At 39.5% G+C, this 22,038-nt stretch overlaps 1 protein-coding gene and 1 pseudogene across 1 annotated transcript in view; both read right to left on the reverse strand.

Annotated features, from left to right (window-relative positions):
• Positions 1–22,038, reverse strand: part of Akap13 (A-kinase anchoring protein 13) — a 269,674-nt gene that overhangs the window by 234,483 nt on the left and 13,153 nt on the right. The window lies entirely within an intron of this gene.
• LOC113457322 lies at positions 9,997–10,615 on the reverse strand (annotated as a pseudogene).

Consider the following 22,038-nt stretch of genomic DNA (forward strand, 5'->3'; position numbering starts at 1 on the left):
TTTCCCATTTTAAAAAATTTTTAAATGTTCCTTACTAAAAAATCCAACCTGCCCTTTCTTCTTATTCAGCTAACGGTACTCAGCAAAGCTAGAGGCATGGAAGGGGTCTCTGTGCTGAGAGCACAGCTCAGAAAGAGAAACAAGTCCTAATCTGGTCAGGACCGGGCAAACCAGAAGCCTCCAGTTCCTGCAGAGGACACAAAGAAACCGCAGGAGCCAGGAAGAAAAGGAGAACTGCTTCAGCCTTTCTGCTTTCACTGCCTTTCAAACAGGAAAAAAGAAAGAAAATGTTCAAGTTCTACTCCTGGTTTTCAGATCTGTCCCACACTGGCTTAAAAACATTAGGCAAGTTATTTAACTCAAACCTGTCTGTAGAAGGGGGAAGGCAGTAAGCACAGAAATGGAAATAATTTTAATGTTTTTCTAATGTAATTGTAATAGTCCCTAGAGCCCTGGGAACACGAGTCCTGATATCACCGTAAATTTCTGTCAGGTACCAGCACCCAATCTTCTAAGAAATGAAAGAAAACAGAGCCAAATCCATCAAAAACCCAAATACTGTTTCCCAAAAGCATATTGCCCCCAAATCTGTACCTATATCAAGCACACAAAACTCACAACTACTGCTATGCCAAAACAGCATGGCGATGATAGAGGAAGAAAGACTTGTTCTTCAGACTCTGGGTAATCTCCAAGACTTTCCACAATAAGGATGTTTTACTTTATATAGCTAAAAATTACTGCTGGAACAAAAATGTTTTAAGGCTTTCACCACTCTCATACTGGAACCATTAATGTTCAGCAAGTCAGCTTCCACTGCCCTAGGCTTACCCACCCCTGTGTGTAAAAATAAGATTTCATAATCACCTTTTGTGGAGAGGGGAACAGAGCAGCTTCTTACAAAGCCAAGTTTGGACTCCTTGCTTACAAAAGACTCTGTGGGTCCCTTGGAAAAGGCAAAGCATCAAAGCTAAAAGAACTATAACACAAGTGCTTTGAGTAATGAGGCCAAAATCCAAGAGAAACCCTCTCTCATCTCCCTTCCCCAACTCAGTGAAAAACTGAAGCCTTCTGATCAGTGTATATAAAACTGAATAATACAGATCAAAAGAAAAGCAACTTTTAAGAGATTTTTCAGCAGGTGGCGCCAGAACAAGCAGATACACATCTTTTAAGAAAAGAACTGAAGGTGTGGGTATAGCTCAGTAGTTAGTGCTGTGCTTGCCAAGCATGGACAGACTCAGGGTAGAGGTCAGTGCTTTAGCTGCTGGAAATTAAAACAAATGTAAATCACAGGCATAAGCATAAAAACTAATACTTCTAGAGAAAAGACATGGGGAAAACTTTGAAATCCTCACTAAGATGAGGATCGAAGACACCAAATACATCATATCCCTGTTCTAGAACTCAAGTGGTATCTCATGATCACCTGAAGTTCTAGTTCTAGAGGACCTGAGACCCTCTACTGGCCCCTGCGGGTACCAGGCACACATGCAGTGCACAAACACACAGTCAAAATACTCATACGAAGAAGATTAATTTGTTTTTTTTTAAAGAAAATAAAAACAAGCCATAGACTAGGATAAAATATTTCAAGTCATATAAGAGACATATCCACAATATATTAAGAGTTATTTTTTACTACATTAAATTTTTTTTTTTTTTTTTTGGTTTTTCGAGACAGGGTTTCTCTGTGGCTTTGGAGCCTGTCCTGGCACTAGCTCTGTAGACCAGGCTGGTCTCAAACTCACAGAGATCCGCCTGCCTCTGCCTCCCGAGTGCTGGGATTAAAGGCGTGCGCCACCACCGCCCGGCCACTACTACATTAAATTTTTATAAATCATTTTGGTGTGTATGTAGGCACAAGCAGGGGATGGACCCTGTGTGAAACTGGTCTCACTTCCACAATGTGGGACTTGAACTCTGATTGTGTCAGGCTTGGCAGCAAGCATCTTTACCCAAGGAGCCATCTCATAGGATCCCTCAGAATATATAAAAATTTTATAACTCAATAAACAAAAGCAGAATTTAATAAGCAAAATTTAACGACACTTTACTAGAGAAAAATGGCAAATGAACACAGGAAGAATGCTGAACACCACTAGTGGTTATAATGAAATAGACAAAAGTGTGCAGAAACAGAATGCTTATAGAACTCATAGTAGGAATATAAAATTCATAACCACTTTGGCAGTTTAATTCAGCAATTTCTCTGTTTTTTTTTTTAATTAACACAAAAATCTGAAGAGAAACCAGATTGTTGTCCTTGGGGTTCAGTATGTATTGTGCAGGTTCTCTTGTCAAACGGTGCTTACAACTGACAAAGCAACAACTTTGGTGAAGCCTACTTGCATGATTTAAATCATTTCATAATTGTTATTTTATTTACTTATTTTTATGTATGTGGGTGTTTTGCCTGTACACATGTCTGTGCACTACATGTGTGAGTGGAGCCTGTGAAGGCCAGAAGAGGGCATCAGGTCCCCTGACACTAAAGTTACAAGGTTTGTGATCAGCCACACTGATGCTGGGGATCAAACCCAAGTCCTCTGGAAGAGAAATCAGTGCTTTTAAATGCTGACCCAATCTCCCCAACCACTTCCGATCTACAAAAAGAAAAGGCAATCACATTAGGTTATTCTCAAACAATCCCTAGCTCCTAAATGGTCGTGACTACCTTGGTATATATAGGTTAGGAAAAGATTCAACTGAACTTCTTCAAATGTCATATATGATCAAAGCAACTCTGAAAAAGCAGACCGTGGTGAAATCTTTTGAAACTGTTTAGACTCTGCTCTCTCCCTCTGTGATACCTGACTGATCTCAAATAAAGATTGTCCTAAATAAATATTCAGTCAGGACATGTTAGCTCACGCATATAGTCCTAACACTCTGGTGCTGAAACAAAATTACAAGTTCCAGGCCAGCTAGACCTATACATCAAGACCCTGGTCTCAAAGGCGAGTTGGGGGAGGGGTGGATGACACAAGATTAATTCATCTGTGGAAGCTAAATAAAGGAACACATTTTACTGATGAAGAAAAAAGCTCTTTAACTATGAGATTTTTCACCAGAGCCAGTTGTGGCAATATAAATATACAGACCTATCTTCCTGGGTGGACACAGTACAGGATGGCTTATGCCTCTGAGTTCAAGAAACCAACCCGAGAACCATAATATTCATATTCAAAAGTGGGAGTAAGCTGCAGGGGAGAGGGAAGGCACAGGACCAGGCTGACATGATTTTTACATTAGCTCTTCAGTATCAAGATCAGGCCCCTTGTGGCTAGAATCTATTATGGGTGGGGAAGTTAAGGCAGCAGGAACTCAAACATGGCTGGACACACAATATTTAATCAAGAAACAGAAGAATGCAAGTATGCAAGCTAGCACTAAGCACACTTTCCCCTTTATAAGACACAGGATTCTGTCCAGGGAATGAATGATAGGGCCTACAATAAAGTTTAAAATGGATTTTTCCTCATCAATTAGTGTGATCAAGAAAATCCCCCTCAGGCATACCCAAAGGCCCTTCTCCCAGATGATTCTAGATTTTGCCAGGCTGGCCATTAAACACTAACCTTCACAGCTGGGAACCTGCTAATTGTGGTCAAAAGAAAAGTCAAAGTAGGAAGACCAAGGTGTTTGCTTTGAGGGAAGGAACGGGCACAGACATCCTGACTGGTTCTTCTGGATGCAAACTGGTTTAGCTAATATAATTACTAAATACATTAATGACAGACCAAAACAACACACACACACGCAGAGAGAGAGAGAGACAGAGAGAGAGAGAGAGAGACAGAGACAGAGAGACAGAGAGAGACAGAGAGACAGAGAGAGACAGAGAGAGAGACAGAGAGAGACAGAGAAAGACAGAGAAAGACAGAGAGAAAGAGAATGAATTTTGAGCATTCTATTTCTTTCACAGGAAAGTCCTTGCTCGGTTTACTGACAACCTCTTCTTAATTAAACCACAATAATGTAATACAAACTCACCCATGTTTATGAAGCTTACACAGTAATATAAGGAATAATCGGGGTTCTAAGAATTTGATTCAGGCCAAAACTTAAGGTTAAAGAGCCCATGGACTGACAAGATAAAAGTAACATTTTAAAATTATGCACAATCTCATTGCATCTGAGATGGTATCTTTTCAAAACACCTACAAATTAAGACAGGGTAAGAAAGCAAAACTTCCATTGTTGATAAAGATATAGTAAAGCAAGAACTTACCTATTCAGAAAATAGACATGAAACACAAATGTTCATAAACTGTGGGTAAAATGTAATGGGATAATATACTAGACATCTGGGAGTACTTAAAACTTGTGATCTGGGGAAGCAGCTCAGCTGGCAAAGTACCTGTTTAGTATGCAGGAAATCCTGGGCTCCACCACACTAATCCCAAAACTGTGACACACAGGAGGTCCAAGCAGGAGCACCAGAAGTTCAAGGTTATCTTCAGATACTTAGCCCATGTTAGGCCAACCTGGGGTACATAATGTCCTGAGTGCCCCACAAAAGGCAAATATTTGCCAGGCGGTGGTGGTGCAGGCCTTTAATCCCAGTCCTCGGGAGGCAGAGGCAGGCAAATCTCTGAGTTTAAGACCAAACTGGTGTACAGAATGAGTTTCAGGACAACCAGGGATATACTGAAAAACCCTGTCTCAAAAAACCAAACCAAAATAAACAAAAATAGCAAATATTCAACCATGTAAATAGTAATTTTATTTTACTGTAAAGAAATATTATTTGAATTGGTGGTTTGTTTGTGGGAGGGGAGAAACTTTACTGTCTAATAAAAATATCTATCTAAACTGATCACTCCAATAGAACACACACTTAATATATTTAAAAAAAACTTTGTAAAATGGAATCAGTGTTAAAGAAATTATGCAAATAACACCTGATTTTCTCAACTATGTAAGAGAAAACAATCATGTTCTCTCTCCAAGATTTAACTATTGGTTATACTTTTGTAGATTTGTGTGTGTGTGTTGGTTTCTTGGTTTTTTGTTTATTTGGTTTTGGGGGGTTAAGATAAGAGCCCTTCTATGTAGCCCTGCATGTCCTGGAACTTACTCTGTAGACCAGGCTGGCCTTGATCTCAGAGATCCTCCTGCCTCTGCTTTCTGGAGTGCTGGGATTAAAAGTTTAGAGCACCATACCTGTCTTACATATTTTCCAAACTTTTATTTATTATCTACCTAGATAACTGGATGTGGCAAGGGGAGAGACAGTAGGCAACTACATCATCCACCATTTTTCAAAATACTACAGTGACCATTATTAAGCACAGTAAAGAAAACTATAGTAAGACATGTTAATAGTGCCTCTCAATGGTTTTCTGTATGCTTGCAAACACTGAAACTCAGTCCAGAGCAACACTGTAAGATTGTGAATGGTTTCTCACCTTATATTAGCCTAATCAAGGTCCAATTTTGCAGAATGAGTGAAAACCAGTGCTATGATGAGCTTTAAATCTACCTAAGTTTTATTGTTTTTGTCTCCCCACCCCCATGGGAAAATAACTTTTGAGTACAGCAAAATGGCTCAGTGATTAAGAATGCTTGCTGCTTGCCACACAAGCCTGACAACCTGAGTTCAATCCCAAGAACCAGCCAACTCCCAATCTTTGGCTGCCACACTGTGCTCACTGTGGCACTGTCTGCACACAGCCACCCCTGCTCTGTTCTCTCCTCCCCCTACCACATTAATAATAAAACATTTTCTTAATGGGAGAAAGCAAAGTCTTCCCTGGTCTCCCTAAATTCTTTATCTAGAACTCTTCCAGATTACTAAGGCAGCCAGTGCAGACTCTCATCGTCAGTGGACTGCTGGGTGATGTCCTCAAAGGGAAGTCGGTGCATTCTCTTATCATTTACACACCAGGCCACAAGTGTGTGAGCACACACACAAATGTTTTTATCTAGCCTCAGATGCAACCACCATTTCTTTAAGACCGGGGAAGGAACGAAGACCTCAAAGGTTCTAAAAGTAAGAGGAAAGATAATCCAGAACAAACACGTAATGCTTTACATTTCCCCTGCACTGAAAAGAAATAAAGTTTTTAGAGAAGATAAAAAGTAGGCAGGAATCTGTAGCCAAAATTAACCATAAAGTCAGGCTGCTAGGAATGAGGTCAACATGAACTGAGATAACTGGAAGAGAGGGCTGTTTCCTATTGTACTTGGGCTAAAGTGCATATTCTCACGAAAGGAAGAAATCAGAACTAATCTGATTGTAATATTCAATCCCCTCCTCGAAAAAACCCCAACATAATTATCTCAAGGATACAGATGAGTGCAGACAGCTTACTACCTAATGCACACAAAAGTTGGATACAACTGTGAGAATCACAAAAAATTAATAGTAAAACAAAATCCCAATGTGTGGGGGGTGCAGAAAACCTCTCTCCTAAACTCAGCCTTAGGATGAAATTTAGTCATTTTTTTAAGCAACACACAGCACATCCATAATTCCAATTCTCATCTGTATCATAAACAAGTGGCATCTCTTCCTCTGAGTCTTTGCAAACAGAACAAATCACAAGCATTTCTACCCTTTACACTACAGCTTGGTCAGGTAACAGAAATTTTATCAACTTACTCGACTTTCTCACTACCTACAGTATTTTAAAACATAAATTGTGTGTAGTAACGCAGAATTTAGACATGCGCAGGATCCCTTCAATGACTACACTTTAGGACAGCCTAAATATACAGCTGGCTGACTCCATGGCTACACCATGGAGCTAAGAAACAGACCCACCCACAGCCACTCACAATCCTCTCACATGAGAAATGTTCTTTCTATAGTTCAAGAGAAAATATCAGCACATTTCACTACAACAATTACAGTTTACAACCTCAACTAATCTGACTGCTGGAGAAAGATCATTTAGTAACAAGCTTATGAACATAAAGATTTACTAGTTTAATGAAGGTATTAGCTTGAAACTAGGAGCCAGTAAAACAACGCCCAAAGTTAAGTCTGTTCTGCTATGACTGTTAAAGCACGTAATTAGCACACTGAAACAAACAATGGCAGCTTTATTATGTATTAAACTTTAAGTCAGCATGCCTCCAAATATAAACTATAAATTTACATTACAGGTTTCAAATTAATGAGGCTTAACAGAATATGATGAGGCCCTGCTATTAAATGTAAAACTTTAGTCCAAATCAAGCAATTATAAATGAAACCTATTTCACTAGGTTCTACAATTAACTGCAGTTGAGATTGAATTGACTTCTACACTGGGAAGTCTGCCAACTTAGTCACAGATTACATTAACAGATCTAAGTAAGAAGAATGAGAACGAACCCCTCCCACTGGTTCAATATTTCCACTTCTGAGCATAGTATGGGGGAGGGGGGAGGAATACCACAAAAGCCGCCTCAGCTACAAGTGGAATCCGCTGTTTTCACAAAAGCCGAGAGGAGAGAAGTGGTTACCAGAAGCTGGGGAAGGTTCGAATGAGGGAAAGATGGAGACGGTTGATTCATGGGCACTAGGTCACAGTTAGACAAGAGAAGTTCTAGGCTCTCTTGCACAGCAAGGTAGATACAGATCACGACTATGTACTGTATGATTTTAAAAAGTTGGATGAAAGGATTTTAAATGGCTTCATCACCAAGGGTACTATCTGAGAAAATGTGTTTACTCTGATTGGAATGTTGTATATTGTACACATCCAGGGCAACACTATATATGACCCTAGGAATAAATACATACAACTTTTATGTCAAAAATGAAACAGAATATGTAGAAATAAAGAGAAAACCTGTTTCTGAGAAGAAAATACAAGATTCTTTTTATGTTATAAACCACAGCACAGATCAGAAACCAGCTTCTTGCCCCACCCCAAAATGACTGAGTTAAAAATCTCCCCAGGACATTAACACCCATTGCCAGGATGAGAACCAGAGCCTCCTGGTAATATCTATTCACATTTGTGTTTCCTTCCCCTCTGAACAGACAGTGGCTTCTTTGAGTCCTGGATGGTTGGTTCATTGTATGGCTCTCTGGCCCTGTGGCACTTCTCACTCTCTTAAATTTGTGTATATTTTAACTCCTCAACTGGATGGTAAGTTCTTGGGAGCCAAAGGAAAGCTGGCATTTTCCCAGGAGGCTGGCACCAAATCATGTTAGCAAGGGACATCCTTAACACAAATGTTTAGGAAATAAAGTGAATTTCTCCAAGAAGAATGCTAACTACTGTTGGTCTAGAACATGGTTCTCAGGCTTCCTAATGCTACGACCCTTTAACATAGTTCCTTGTGTTGTGATGACCCCAATCATAAAATTATTTCACTGATATTTCTTAACTGTAATTTTGCTACTGTCATGAATCTTAATGTAAATATCTGATATGCAGGATACCAGTGTGACCCACAGGCTGAAAACCGCTGGTCTAGAACACAGCTTCTTAAGACCGTTCTCACTCCCATTCAAAGACTCTTTTCACCCAAAAATTTTTTACATGGTCTCCTGCATAGAGGTTTATGCAAAAAAGACACACAAATCAATAATAAGCACATATTTCTATTTTCCAGCAATTGTTTAGCACACATCTGATATGGGAGGGTCTTCTGTCTATGTGTTACTTTCATTGGTTAATAAAGAATCTGCCTTGGCCTTTGGATAGGACAGCAGCTTAGATAGGCGGAGTAGACCGAACAGAATGCTGGGAGAAAGGAAGCAGAGTCAGGCAGATGCCATGCTTCTGCTACCCAGGACAGACGGTGGTTAGACTCATGCCGGTAATCCACAGTCAAGTGGTGATACACATTAATAGAAATGGGTTAATCAAGATGTGAGAGTTAGCCAGTAAGAAGCTAGAACTAATGGGCCAGGACAGTGTTTAAATGAATACAGTTTCCGTGTAATTATTTCGGGTATAAGCTAGCCAGGCGGCCGGGAGCCGAGTGGCAGCAACACAGCTCGCCACTCATCTTTACTACACACATCTAATTTTATCATTTATCAGACAAAAGCAAAATTGCACGTTGATTTAAAAAAATCACAAGAAATTATCTACTATGCTGCATGGAAGTAGTCAGGCTTCTCTATACCAGAAAACAGTTCCTGGATAGACCATTAAACTGGAGAAACCACTAGAAAAAGAACTCAGGAAAATGAAGAAAAAGAAATAGAGATGGCTCGGCAGTGAAGAGCAGTGATTAATCTTCCAGAAGACTCCAGTTTCAATTCCCAGCATTTACATAGTAGTTAGCAATGAACTGATCACCTCTAACTCCAGTTCCAAGGAAATGTGACACTTAATTCTGGCCTCTAAGGGTACTGTGTGCACATGGTACACAGACATACATGTATGTACAATGTAAATGTAGTTCATCAATGTGACCAGTAGGTCTTTATCATGAATAGTAATAAGGCAGCATAAGGACAAGTTACAGAACATCATAAGGGTAACACTGTAATGTAGCACCAGAGCTATCATAATTCTATCCTCTCAGTACCATACAATACATTTTTAAAAATTTTTATTTTTTTATTTTTAATTGTGTATGCACATGGGTGCAGGGGTGCACATGAGTGCAGTGCCCATGTGATCCAGAGAGGAGTATAGAGTCCCCTGTAACCGATGGAGTTACAGGCAGTTGTGAACTGCAGGATGTGGGTCGGGTGCTGGGAAAGGAACCCAGGTGCTCTGGAAGAGTCAAGCACTTAAGTGCTTTTAACTGCTGGAAGATTTCTCTGCTCAGCCATGTAATATATTTTTAAATGGACAGAAATAAGCCTGAAAATTTCAAAAATCGTTTAACACTACAGGACTAAGACCTAAACCAGTCTTCATAATAACAACAACAAAAAGTACACTTTGACTCTTCTCATTAATTTCAACATTTCTTCAAATGTTCAAATTCCAGACTTTAAAACAGTGTAATTTATTCTAATTAAACTCCTTGGGGAGGATTCAAGGTATGATTATTTATTTGTTACCCCTAAAGATTTATTTTTGACTGGACTCACTTAGAAGTATAAGCTCTCCGCTAGAATAACCTACATCTCTTAAAAATCTGTTCCTGGTGCTTTTCTTTGACTTTTTCTTGTCCAAAAGTTTAGCATGTTCTGCAGAACCCTCCTTGTTTTACTTAGTTCATTACTTCTTCAGAGCAATACATTGGCATTTGTGTTGAAGGACATGTGGAATAACAAGATGCTGAATCTTGGGCACATTGGTCCTACACTTCTTACCTTTTTTAAGGATTTCTGACAATTATTGGCAGACAACATCTTCAGTGTTCTCAATAACCAAATTGAGAACACTCAAATTGGCATCCACACTGCATCCATGAACAGACTTGCACTTCCTTTCTCTAGTTCTCCTTGGTCTATAGCAAAAATGCCCCTTACTCAACAGCAGGCGTACTCTGCCATGGATCACAGCACCTTGCTTCATGGGAAGACCTTGTTTGTCATGCCCATCACTGATTCAGACCACATAACCTTTCCACTCTTCATAAGAGCATCAGTAGCTACTTCTGTGGCCATGTGCTTCTCATACAACATACAAAGCTTGCATTCATGGCCCACTTCAATGAGTTTCTAACAGCTAGGGGCAGGGAAGAAGATACTCAGTTTCATCTAGACACAGCTGACTGCCTAGGAGGTGACATGAAAACGGGGCCTCTAATTAAACTCTTAAGGGTGAGTTGAGTAGTACCAGGTCCATTTCTTAGTTTCAACATGTGAATACTGCTTGGCACATAACCAGTACTAAAAGTGAGTTGCTGGATGTAATTAGCTATCTTACAGTCTGATCAATTCTCATTGTTTTCTTCTCAGTCTAAAACTGTCTTAGCCATGCCATTTCCAGTACCAAGGAAAATTATGAATTTCTTAAAATATGTAGCTTAAGCACAGTTATTTTTTATATACTACTGGTCTATTTCATTTTAACCTGCTTAAGAGTTAATTTTTAAATACAGGAAAATAACCAAATAGCTACATTTCCACAAAGAACTATGTCACTTCCTAATGAATGATTTTATTAAACTAGTCAATGGCAGTGATAACAGCATGCTACAAACTTAAAGAATTAAAAAAAAAAAGAACACTTAAAACAGATGCTGAAGTGCTGGCTCCTAACTTACACACTTAAAAGAAGCAAAATGGAGCTGTGGCCACTGCATAAACACTAGGTCCCATGGAATGGCAACTGGACTCATGAGGATCCTGGGCCCTTCAAATGCAGCTTATTTGCATTGGGCTGTACCATACATGGGAAAGAGCTAATTTTGAAGACACGATATTCTTTAAACATAATAACTCTTTGTATGCAGGTAATGCTCTGACTATGTATTTGCATAGGTAGATAATTAGAAATCAGGGTAGGGGCTAGAAAGCTGTCTCAGCAGTTTAGAGCAATAGCTACTCTTGCAGAGGACCTTTGTTCCCAGCATTCACACGGTTGCTTACCACCATATGGATCTCGAGTTCCAGGGTATCAGACAGCTTCTGCAGGTACCTTGTAAGATACAGTAAAATTTTAAAGAAGCACATATGTATAAGAAGTCTGAAATTTTACTTTCAAAACTCAGGAAAAAAAGGAAGGCTCCATGGGTAGGAAAGAAGAGGAATAAAACAAGACAAGCCACAGCCTCCCTTAGGGTCTATTAGGGTCAGCACACTGGTATCAAATGGGTTAGTTTCCAAGGATGACCTTGAAACTTCCTATAATCATCACAGTTGTGATCCAATACCTTACACACTCAGAAAGTTAAAAGCAAATTACTTAACTTCCTTTCCCAATAAAACCTAGTCAGTCATGGAAAAAAATAAGTAGCTATGACACACTCATTAACCACAGGAGACCCCAAGCTACTATGGTTACCAATCGGGTCCAAGGCTATTACAGAAGAGAGGTGTAAGGTGTGACTTTACATTAATGAACAAGAGGTTTCCAAAGTAGCTTAACTCCAGGAAAGAAATAGCAAATTAACAAAACGGGAAGAAAAAAAAAAACATCAGTGTATCTGGATATACATTAATTTTTACTCCTTCTCCCAAATCCTAACACATAGAGTCAAATGTAAGTTACACAATGAAATAGTTGCCTAAATTAATTTTTTTGTGTGTATACATTTAGGATTTTTTTTTTGCTTATTTTATGTGTGTGGGCATTATGCCTGTATTATGGGTGTACCTGTGCATTCCTGGTGTCTACAGAACCAGTTTGATACCCTAAAACTGGAATTACAGATGTTTGTAAGCCACCATGTGGGGACTGGGAACTGAACGCTGGCCCTTTACTAGAGTGGCTAACACTTTTAACTGCTCAGTTATCCTTCTGGCTGTCCTGGAACTTGCTTTGTACACCAGGCTGGCCTCGGGCTCACTGAGATCCACCTGCCTCTTAGACTAATTCTTTTTTTCATTCCTCTTAGACTAATTCTTAAGTGTCCACTTATGCAAACACACAGTTAGTGAAATCTGAGCTCATAAAACACCACCCACATCAGTCTTAATGCTCTAAGTTTTAAAATGGCCCTTCTCAGGCTAGGTATGATGGTGCATACCTTTAATCCCTGCATTTGGGAGGCAGAAGCACACAGATCTCTGTGATTTTCATGCCATCCTGGTCTAAATAGTGAATTTCAGGCTTGTCACACCAGGAGATTTTAAAACCAAAACAAATCGAATGGTCCTTCTCCATACTTTTCAACTCCTCAAAGAAGTTACAGCTGTTCTGTATCCACATATGATTCAAATCTTCCCTGTGTCATTTACCACACAAACTAAATTTAATTCTAAATCTGCATGATCCATGAAGTTCAAGAAAACACTAACCATGCTGAACTATGGGGCTGTGAGTTCATTAGATCTGTCATAAATCTCCTATCCAAAAACTACTAAAGAACATATTCAGATGGGGGAAAAAAAAAAAAACGACCATTTCTCTCCAAAATTCCTCAGACTAAAGAAAAAAATTATCCAGTTCTGGAATTAGTCTAACAGCCCAAATCTGAAAGTTAAATTAAAACAACAGCAACAACAACAAAAAATTCCAACTCTAGAGAACCCAACCAAAATAACTCACAAAATGTGTAACTCTGGAGCACACTGAGGTCTTCCTTCCACATTTTAAAGCAGCAAATACAGGTAAGAAACCCATGATAGCACATGTCTATTGTCGCCAGCACTGAAGACACAAAGACAGAAGGATAAAGAGTTCAAGACCAGGGCTGAGTAACTCAGTTGAAAGTAAGCTTACCAAACATGCACAAGACCTGGGTTCAATTCCAAATCCCTAGGACCAACCACGTAAACCAGGTACAAGGAGCACGCCTTTAGTCTCACCACTCAGGAGGATCAAAAGTTCAAGGGTTATACTGTTACATGGTAAGTTGAGAGCCAGGAGAGAATACAAAAGATCCTCTTAAATTAAAAGGGCACAGTAGGGTGGGGGTTCTGGGATAAAAGTGCATGCCTAAATTACTGGGTTTGGGCTCTGACACCACCACCCCATCCCACCACCCCTTAAAAGGCCCAGAATTAACTTTTGAAAACAGAATGCCAATTCTACTCCTACTAGACCATTTTAGCCACACACAATAGCAAGTCTAAGCAAACAAAAAGCCTTGGGCAGATATCAAGTTTCTTCTTCAGAGTTAGGACATCATCTGAATTTGTCATTTGCTCAAAAAGACTTCGTAAAAGCAACAACAAATTAATCATCTTAGAATTGTAGTAAATGTAGTCTGCAACTCACTCTCTAAGTTATACAAATAGTAATAATAATAATAAATAAACCACCCATTTGTAGTAACAAGATTTTTCTTCATTGTCACTCAATACATCACCTTCTCTGCTTTCCTAAATTCATTTCTGTGTACACAGAAACAGTTTTAGGGGTGTGGTGGTGAGTATGAATGCCAGCACCCATGGACTCCTGTGTTCAAATGCTCAGTCCATAGGGAGTGGCACTGTTAGGTGTGGCCTTGCTGGAGTAAGTGTGGCCTTGTTAGAGGAAGTATGCCGCTGTGGGGACCGGTTTCGAGGTTGCAGATACTCAAGCCCAGGTTCAGTGGCACTCAGTCTTTTTCTGCTGCCTGCAGATCAAATGTAGCACTCTGAGCTCCCTCTCCAACACCATGTCTGCCTGTATGTCTTCATGCTTTCCACCATGACAATACTGAAATGAACCTCTGAAACTGCAAACTAGCCCCAATTAAATGTTTTCCTTTAGAAGAGAACTTCTCTTCCCAGCAATAGAAACCCTACCTAAGACAAAGGACACGCAGTACTGGAGGAAAAAGCTATTGCCTACTTTACAGAAAAAAATAAAGCACAGTGATCACGCTCCTTTCAATGACTTTACTGGGCAACTATTCATAAATTTTCCCACTTTGTTCCTCATTTTAAAACTCCTTCTCACAATTAGTAATTCAATTACCACAAAACACAGTTGTAGGAATGAACAGGCAATGTTTACAACAGTTTAAATACGCTCCAGTCAAAGCCTATTTACATAACACAAATAAGAAGGACAAGTACCAATTATGCAACAGCCACAGCAGTGCTGACTGTGGTTTCAGGTCACTCACTGTATGAACTGATACAAAAAAAAAAGGGCACAAAGGTCAAATTAAGTCAAACTTGAATAATAATGATGATGATGATGTTTAAAAAAGGAATTATGGGCTGGCGAGATGGCTCAGTGGTTAAGAGCACTGGCTGCTCTTCCAGAGGTCCTGAATTCAATTCCCAGCAACCACATGGTGGCTCACGACCATCTGTAATGAGATCTGGTATCCTCTTCTGGGCTGTAGGTATATATGCAGACAGAACATTGTATATATAATAAATAAATCTTTTAAATAAATAAATAAGGAATTATGCCTCTTTCCCTGCTTTGGGGGGCTAAGACAGTTACTTTTCCATTCCCATTGTCCAGCATGCATGAGGTCTTGGGTTCAATCCCCATCTCTACCAAAAAAGAAGAAAAAATCAGAAAGAGAGGAAACAGGAAGAATATTTGCCAAATAACCACCTTCTAAATATCAAACAACAGTTTATCAGTTTGCCCTTCAAGTCAAAATGGAGTTCCATTAAAGAGTGGGTAACAGAAAAGAAGAGAGATCATCTGGAAAGAAAATCACTGAACAGCTTTTCCTCAACACAACCAAAATATTTCAACATAAAGAGTCTTTTAAATAGAACTCCCTTTTGGTCATGTTTTTAAAATGTGTACTTCAAAGATGAGATTTAACAAATTAATATTTATCCCTTTATAAGGATGTTAGTGGGACTGAAGAGATGCTCAGCTGTTACATGCACAAACTCTTCTTGCAGAAGATAGAGTTCAGCTCCAGCATCCCCATCAGGTGGCTCACAACTGCCTATAATTCCAGCTTCACAGGATCTGATGCCCTCTTCTGAATGCCACAGGTACATATGTACTCACACAGACACACATGCACAGATAATCTAAAATAAAATAAACATTTTTTAAAAAGACATTAGTGTTAAATGGCATTATTTTCTCCTACAGAGTGCATGACTGTTATGAATACCATGACAATTGAGGTATTGTAGGCAGATTCTCCAAAGAATTGAGGGCTTAAAGAGCTTTTCTACACCCATGTTCACACAGCTTACATACAACAGCCAATGGGTAAAAGCCACCCTTGCATAATGGAATGTAGTTCTTCCTTATAAAAGAAGCAAATTTTGACACACACACAGTATAAAGACATGATGCAAGGTAATTAAGCTGGTTACAAGAAGAAAAATTCTAGATACTAATGATATGAAGCATCTAAAGTAGCTAAATTAATAGAGACAGAAAAAAGAGTTGCCATTTGCCAGTGGCTGGTGGATTAAAAACAGGCATTTATAGTTTAAAAAGTAGTTTTAGTTCTGCAGGAAGAAAATGTATAGACAGTAATTACAGTTGTACAACGACATAAATCTAACAAACGCTACTAAACTGCATACTTAAAAACAGCAAATAGGCTGGGTGGTAGTGGCACATGCCTTTAATCCCAGCACTCAGAAGGCAGAGACGGGCGGATCTCTGAGTTTGAGGCCAGCCTGGTCTACAAGAGCTAGTTCCAGGACAGGCTCCAAAGCTTCAGAGAAACCCTGTCTCAAAAAAAACAAAAACAAAAAAATAGCAACTATGCAGCTGGAAAGCTGGAAAGTTCTTCCAGAGGACCAGACTTCAGTTCCCGGCACACACATGAGGTGGCTACAGTCACCTGTAACTCTGGTTCCAGTGGTCCCTATGTCCTCTTCTGGTCTCCACAGGTACCTAAACATGACTTATACAGACACAAACACTTAAATAATTTTAAAGGTCCTTTAAAAGAAAAAATGGTTATAATAGTAGATTTTATGCTTTATCTATTTTACCACAACTAAACTTGTTCCAATTTTTTAAAATACCAACTAAGATACCAAGCAGGTAGCTTAGTCATACAAACTCAGGAGCTTTTCTAGAACAAGCTTGTCAAGAACAAGAACTACTTAGAAAGAGGCAATCTAAATAAAACGCAAACATTTCCTCCTTCAAGAAGGAGAGTCAAACCCATGCCAATATGAATTATGCCCCAGCATGTGACTGCTCAACCAAACTGCTCCTAGATGCTTCCAATCACTGTGGACAATGATGCATTTTACTTCCCTCCATCCACTCAGCAAGTTTCATTCATTTGACTCTCTAAATACTCAGTAGCTCTGATTCTCTTTTATCTTCCTTGCATTCTGGCTCTGGGAACCCCATCCTAAACTAACACAATGGACTCTGAATGTCCCTCAGAGGGAGTGCTTCATTTTCCCCAGCTGTCACTACCCATAATCCTCCCCAAATGAGCTGCTTTCCCTTTTGTTCAGAAGGACAAAGTAAATTCTCTAGCACAAGTGTAAGACAGTTACACTCCCCCCAGCTTGAACTGTTGGCCTAATTCTGTGTTCACACCCTAACCAAACTAAATGACTCAACAAGTACATGTCACTGCTCCCACCAAGTTTTCTGATGTTTGTTCTTTGGTCACACGGCATAGCTCAAGACCATTCCTTCTCTTGTCAGCTCATGCCTAACAAAACCTTAGTCACGCTGCAGACCCAGTGCAATCCCTCATCTGTTCCCAGTGTGCCTCAGAATTCAGCTACCACAAAGCCAGGCCCAGATCATCAGTATATCGTAACTTTCTAGCTCTATTGGTATATCCAAAACTCTTCCATTCCAGTGGCCTGGCACATAGTCTTTCTGTGCATACATGTTCTTCCACAAGCTTACATAACTTGTACTTATGATTTACATAAAACTTACTTTCTGTTTTGTGAACAACAACAACAAAAAACACTACTTCTCTGATAGGCTTTGGTGACCTGGGGTTATGCACTGCTCCCCTTTGGTTCTTTCAAAGCCTGACCCAAAATGATAAGTTTCAAATGTTCTTGGATAATTCATAAAATAAGTTTGCTCCTAGAAACCATCAAATTAGCTCCATTCTACCCTATTTTTCCTACAAAGTATCTAAGGCCTGCTTACAGAAAATAATAAGCAATCTAATGACATTTACAAAATTAAGAAGCAAAAATTGCAAACAAGTTATTAGATACATCCCGTTTCCCAACATAAAAACACAAATATGGGCAGAGAATTGTTTAATAGAAACAGGAACTGCAGTGGTCCATGTCTGCTGTACAGTACCGTCTTTACTACCTTCCAATCCCTTACACCACCATGTGAAGCACAGTTAATAAAAACTCAGAAGCAAAAATTGGGGTTCAACCTCAGTTTCAAATGGCGATCCTGCCCCCAGGAATCTCAGAATGAGACAGATCCATCTCCTCCCGTCTTATAACCCTCCCTAGTTCTGGTATAAAGGGCATGCACCACTACTACCTGGTTTCTATAGCAAGCTAGTGTGGCTACTGGGATTAATGTGTTATATTGTTCCTGGTCAGTAAAACTGGCCAGTGTGGTTGTTTTACTTTTCTGATCCTTTGGCAAGTTTTATTTATTAAAATACAAATGAAATGTCACTACAACCATCTGCACTAAATCTTCCCCAAAACTGTAGACAAAACACTTACAAAGCATATATGCCCAACAACCAGTGCTGTGTACAGAGTGGTGGTTGCTTTTCCTACTTTATACACAAGGAAGCTGGAGCTCAAAAATGAATACCCAGTCCAAGGTCACAAGAGAGGCGGGAGAAAAATAAAACACGATCATAAAAATACATAATGCCATGGTTAATTTCAGTCATGGTTCCTTCACCAAGGATGTGATACACACTTACAGAAGCAAAGAGAGCCAGACACACCTTTAATCCCATCACTCCGGCAGAGGTAGGCAGAATGTGCTCACAAACACATTCTAAATGAATAAAAATGTAATGTTTAATAAGATTTAAGATTTGTGTGAGTGTCCTGTCTGCACGTCTATATGTGTACCATGTGCACCCCTAGTGCCAGAAGAGACCATAGATCCACTAGCGCCTGAGTTACAGAGGGTTGTGAGCCATCACATGGGTTCTGAAGAACCAAACCCAGGTTCTCTGTACGAGCTATAAGCACTCTTAGTCATGTCTCAGGCTACATGTGTTTCACATGTTTTGTTTTTTTCTCCAATTTTAAAAATACACATAGAAATTTACAGATTAAATCTAAAAATCAATTTATTCTATAGAAGCTAAAATGAACAAAATTTAAAAACAAAAGATAAACAAAAGCACAGGATCCTGTCATTTATTACTGATTATCAATAATGTGGCAATTCGATGGCATTTAAAACATTAAAAGTGTTCTATTAAGAGAAGGGGGTGGTGACACACGCCTACAAACCAAGCACTGGGGAAGATAAAGCAAGAGTTCAAGGTCAGCCTGGGATAAACACCAAGACTCCTAAAAAAGCAAAACTAAAACTGCAAACTTGCTTTCTAAAAGTTACGGAGAAATGGGAAGCGGGTACGCAGGGCTACCAGTGAAAGTGTGAATGACAGAAGCTGCCCACTGACAACTCGGCACCAGCGACAGCTGCTGACAGTTTCTGTGAGAGGACATAAACAAGGGTACACAGATACGTGTGCATAGGGCTTCTCCACAGCAATACCAGCAAGTAGCAGGAAGGAAGAAGGGAGCAACAGAGAGCAAGGGAGGGCAGAAAAATATAACATAGATATGCAAAAAAGATAATCAGTGATCGCATACAGTCATACAGTCATTAAGTTAATTCTGACGTGTGTTAATAGTATATAAACCCAGAAATGTTCTATAATCTGTTGTCTCCAAGCACATATGTCACAAATGGTTTACATACATGTACACAGGGATACGTGCAACCACCCTCTACCAATTTTCAAGTTTGGAAGGAGAAACAAAAAAATCACACTGAAAAAACTCCTCTAGATAATGTCATTTATTCCTAAGAGTTACTTGTTTGCATTATATCCACTTCTGAATTTCTGGATGGACTGCACATTACAGGAGTGATGGAAACCCAATATCTTTCATGAAGCAGAAGAACTCTAGATGGACTTCTCATTATGGGAGTGATGGAAACCCAATATCCTTCTTAAGGCAGAAGAGCTATCTGATGAACCTAGCTTAAGAGATCATAAAGTAGAGCCGGGCAGTGGTGGCACACGCCTTTAATCCCAGCACTCAGGAGGCAGAGGCAGGCGGATCTCTGTGAGTTAGAGACCAGCCTGGTCTACAGAGCTAGTTCCAGGACAGGTTCCAAAGCCACAGAGAAACCCTGTCTCGAAAAACCAAAAAAAAAAAAAAAAAAAAAAAAGAGAGAGATCATAAAGTAGGAAATGACCCATAAAAATAAGTCAACTAGCAAAGTCAAAGTTACATAAGGCTCTGCCAAAATCATAGCTTACAATGGATAGCCTTTTCAAATCCTTTTAGACTAACACATACAGAAGAGTTTGGATTCTAGAGCTGGACCCTCATCATTTTAAGTCCTAACACTGAGCAAGCCATCTAGCCTCTCTAAGCCTCAGACTCCTCACTCATAAAATAAGTTAGCAGTCCCGACCTCTTACAGTTGTGAGCATTCAAAGTCTCGGCCTCTTACAACTGCCAACTGTGAGCATTCAAACTCATCTTGCAGAACACTTGTCCTGGGTTTAGCATTCCATGGTTTTCATTTTCATCACAATGTGGCGAGGAATCAAAATCATGCAGCTGTTATTTTAGTGAGCTTGCCCCTGGCCATTTCAACAGGCATTGAGCAGAGGGTAAGATTTTCTTCTGGACTCATATTTGTGTCCTGAGGCACTGCATAGAGGAATCATTATTTTTATTTGAATTCAAGGAGGAAATGTCTGCATTCAAGGGTGTGATGACAGAGGTTTCTGTCCTGTCCGGTCCCGCAGCCATTCAGTCACAAAGAAACTCACAGAAGTCTACATTAATTATAAACTGGTTGGCCTATTAGCTCAGGCTTCTTATTAACTCTTATAACCTACATTAACACATAATTCTTGTCTGTGTTAGCCACATGGCTTGGTACCTTTTATCAGTGAGGCGTTCCCATCTTGCTTCCTCTGTGTCTGGCTTACAACTGCAGACTGAACCTTTCCTCTTCCCAGAATGCTCCTTCCTGTTCTGGTTGCCCAGCCTATACCTCCTGCCTGGCTACTAGCCAATCAGCATTTTACTAAAATACAAGTGACAAATCTTTACAAAGTACAAGACCATTGTCCTACAGCAAGGGTGCATATTCTAGGGAGCTGACTAATCAAGTGGTAAGCTCTACAGGGCCCTAGCACTTTGGGCAAAGCAGTCAAATAATACTTTGCCATGGGTAGAGCAGAGAACTGTGGTGTTTCAAAGAATTCATGGGCTAGGATACAACGTGCACAACAGAGGCCATGGGAAAAAGTCTCTTGGTCCTTCTTGAGGTTTCATGAAAAAAAAATCAACATTTTTACATACACTACCCAAATTATGAAGCACAAAACTTAAGGTATTCAGTTACTTTTTAAAAAATTAAAAATAAAGGTATTTTCTTTATAAAAATCAAAGTGGGAATGCGCTGTATAAAGAAAAATAATCCCCAAAGGGAAAAAGGTAACTAAATCTTATATGGAGAAGTGAAAAAAAAAAGACTAACATAAAACCAAAGATAATTTTATATAAATCAGAACATTCTTGCACTGGTATTTAACAGAAACAGTCAACTGGAAGAGAAAAACTCAACACAGGGAGAACCTAAAACTGCTCAGATCCATAAGTGGTGCAGCTTTGTTTAACTTTTCATGTCTAACTTGACAGACACTTCTGATCTCATACAAAGGTGCTATATAAAAGGTTACGGTCAAAAAAAAAAGGTTACGGTCTTATTTATGTAACTGCTCTCTGTTGAAAGGAAAATGGCTATTCAGCTCTCATCTGCTTTAATAAAGTAGCTGTCTGATTAGTGTCCTGGAAACAGATCATGTCATGTTTTATAAACGATGTTTCAGTTTGTATAGTACTATGTATTAGTGTGAGATACTATTTAAACTTCACCATTGAAAATGAATAAAACTGGGGCTGGAGCAATGGCTCAGCGGTTAAGAGCACTGGCTGTCCTTCCAGAGAACCTTGGTTCAATCCCCAAAGCCAAAACGGTGGCTTACAATTGTCTGTAACTCCAGTCCCAGGCCACCTAACAGCCTCTTCTGAACTCTGTACAAGTGCACAGACATACATACAGGCAAAATACCCAAACAAACAACAAAATCAAAATTAAAATAAATTTTGAAATCAAGTGTGGTGGCACACACTTTAGTCCTAGCACCTAAGGAAGCAGAAGCAGGAAGATCTCTACAACTCTTGGTTTACATAGTGAGTTCAGACCAGGAAAGGCTATATAGTGAGATCCTGGCTCAAAATAAATTAGTAAAAAAGAAATTAAAAAAACTATACTTTCATTCCAGCACCTGGGAACAGAGGTGCTCAAATCTCTTGAGTTTAAGGCATACCTGGTCTACACAGTGAGTCAAAGGTCAGCTAAGACTACTCTGTAAGAAATTGACTCAAAAAATTACACACACACA

Source organism: Microtus ochrogaster, chromosome 22, assembly GCF_000317375.1.
Source record: "Microtus ochrogaster isolate Prairie Vole_2 chromosome 22, MicOch1.0, whole genome shotgun sequence".
NCBI classification, from domain to species: Eukaryota; Metazoa; Chordata; class Mammalia; order Rodentia; family Cricetidae; genus Microtus; species Microtus ochrogaster.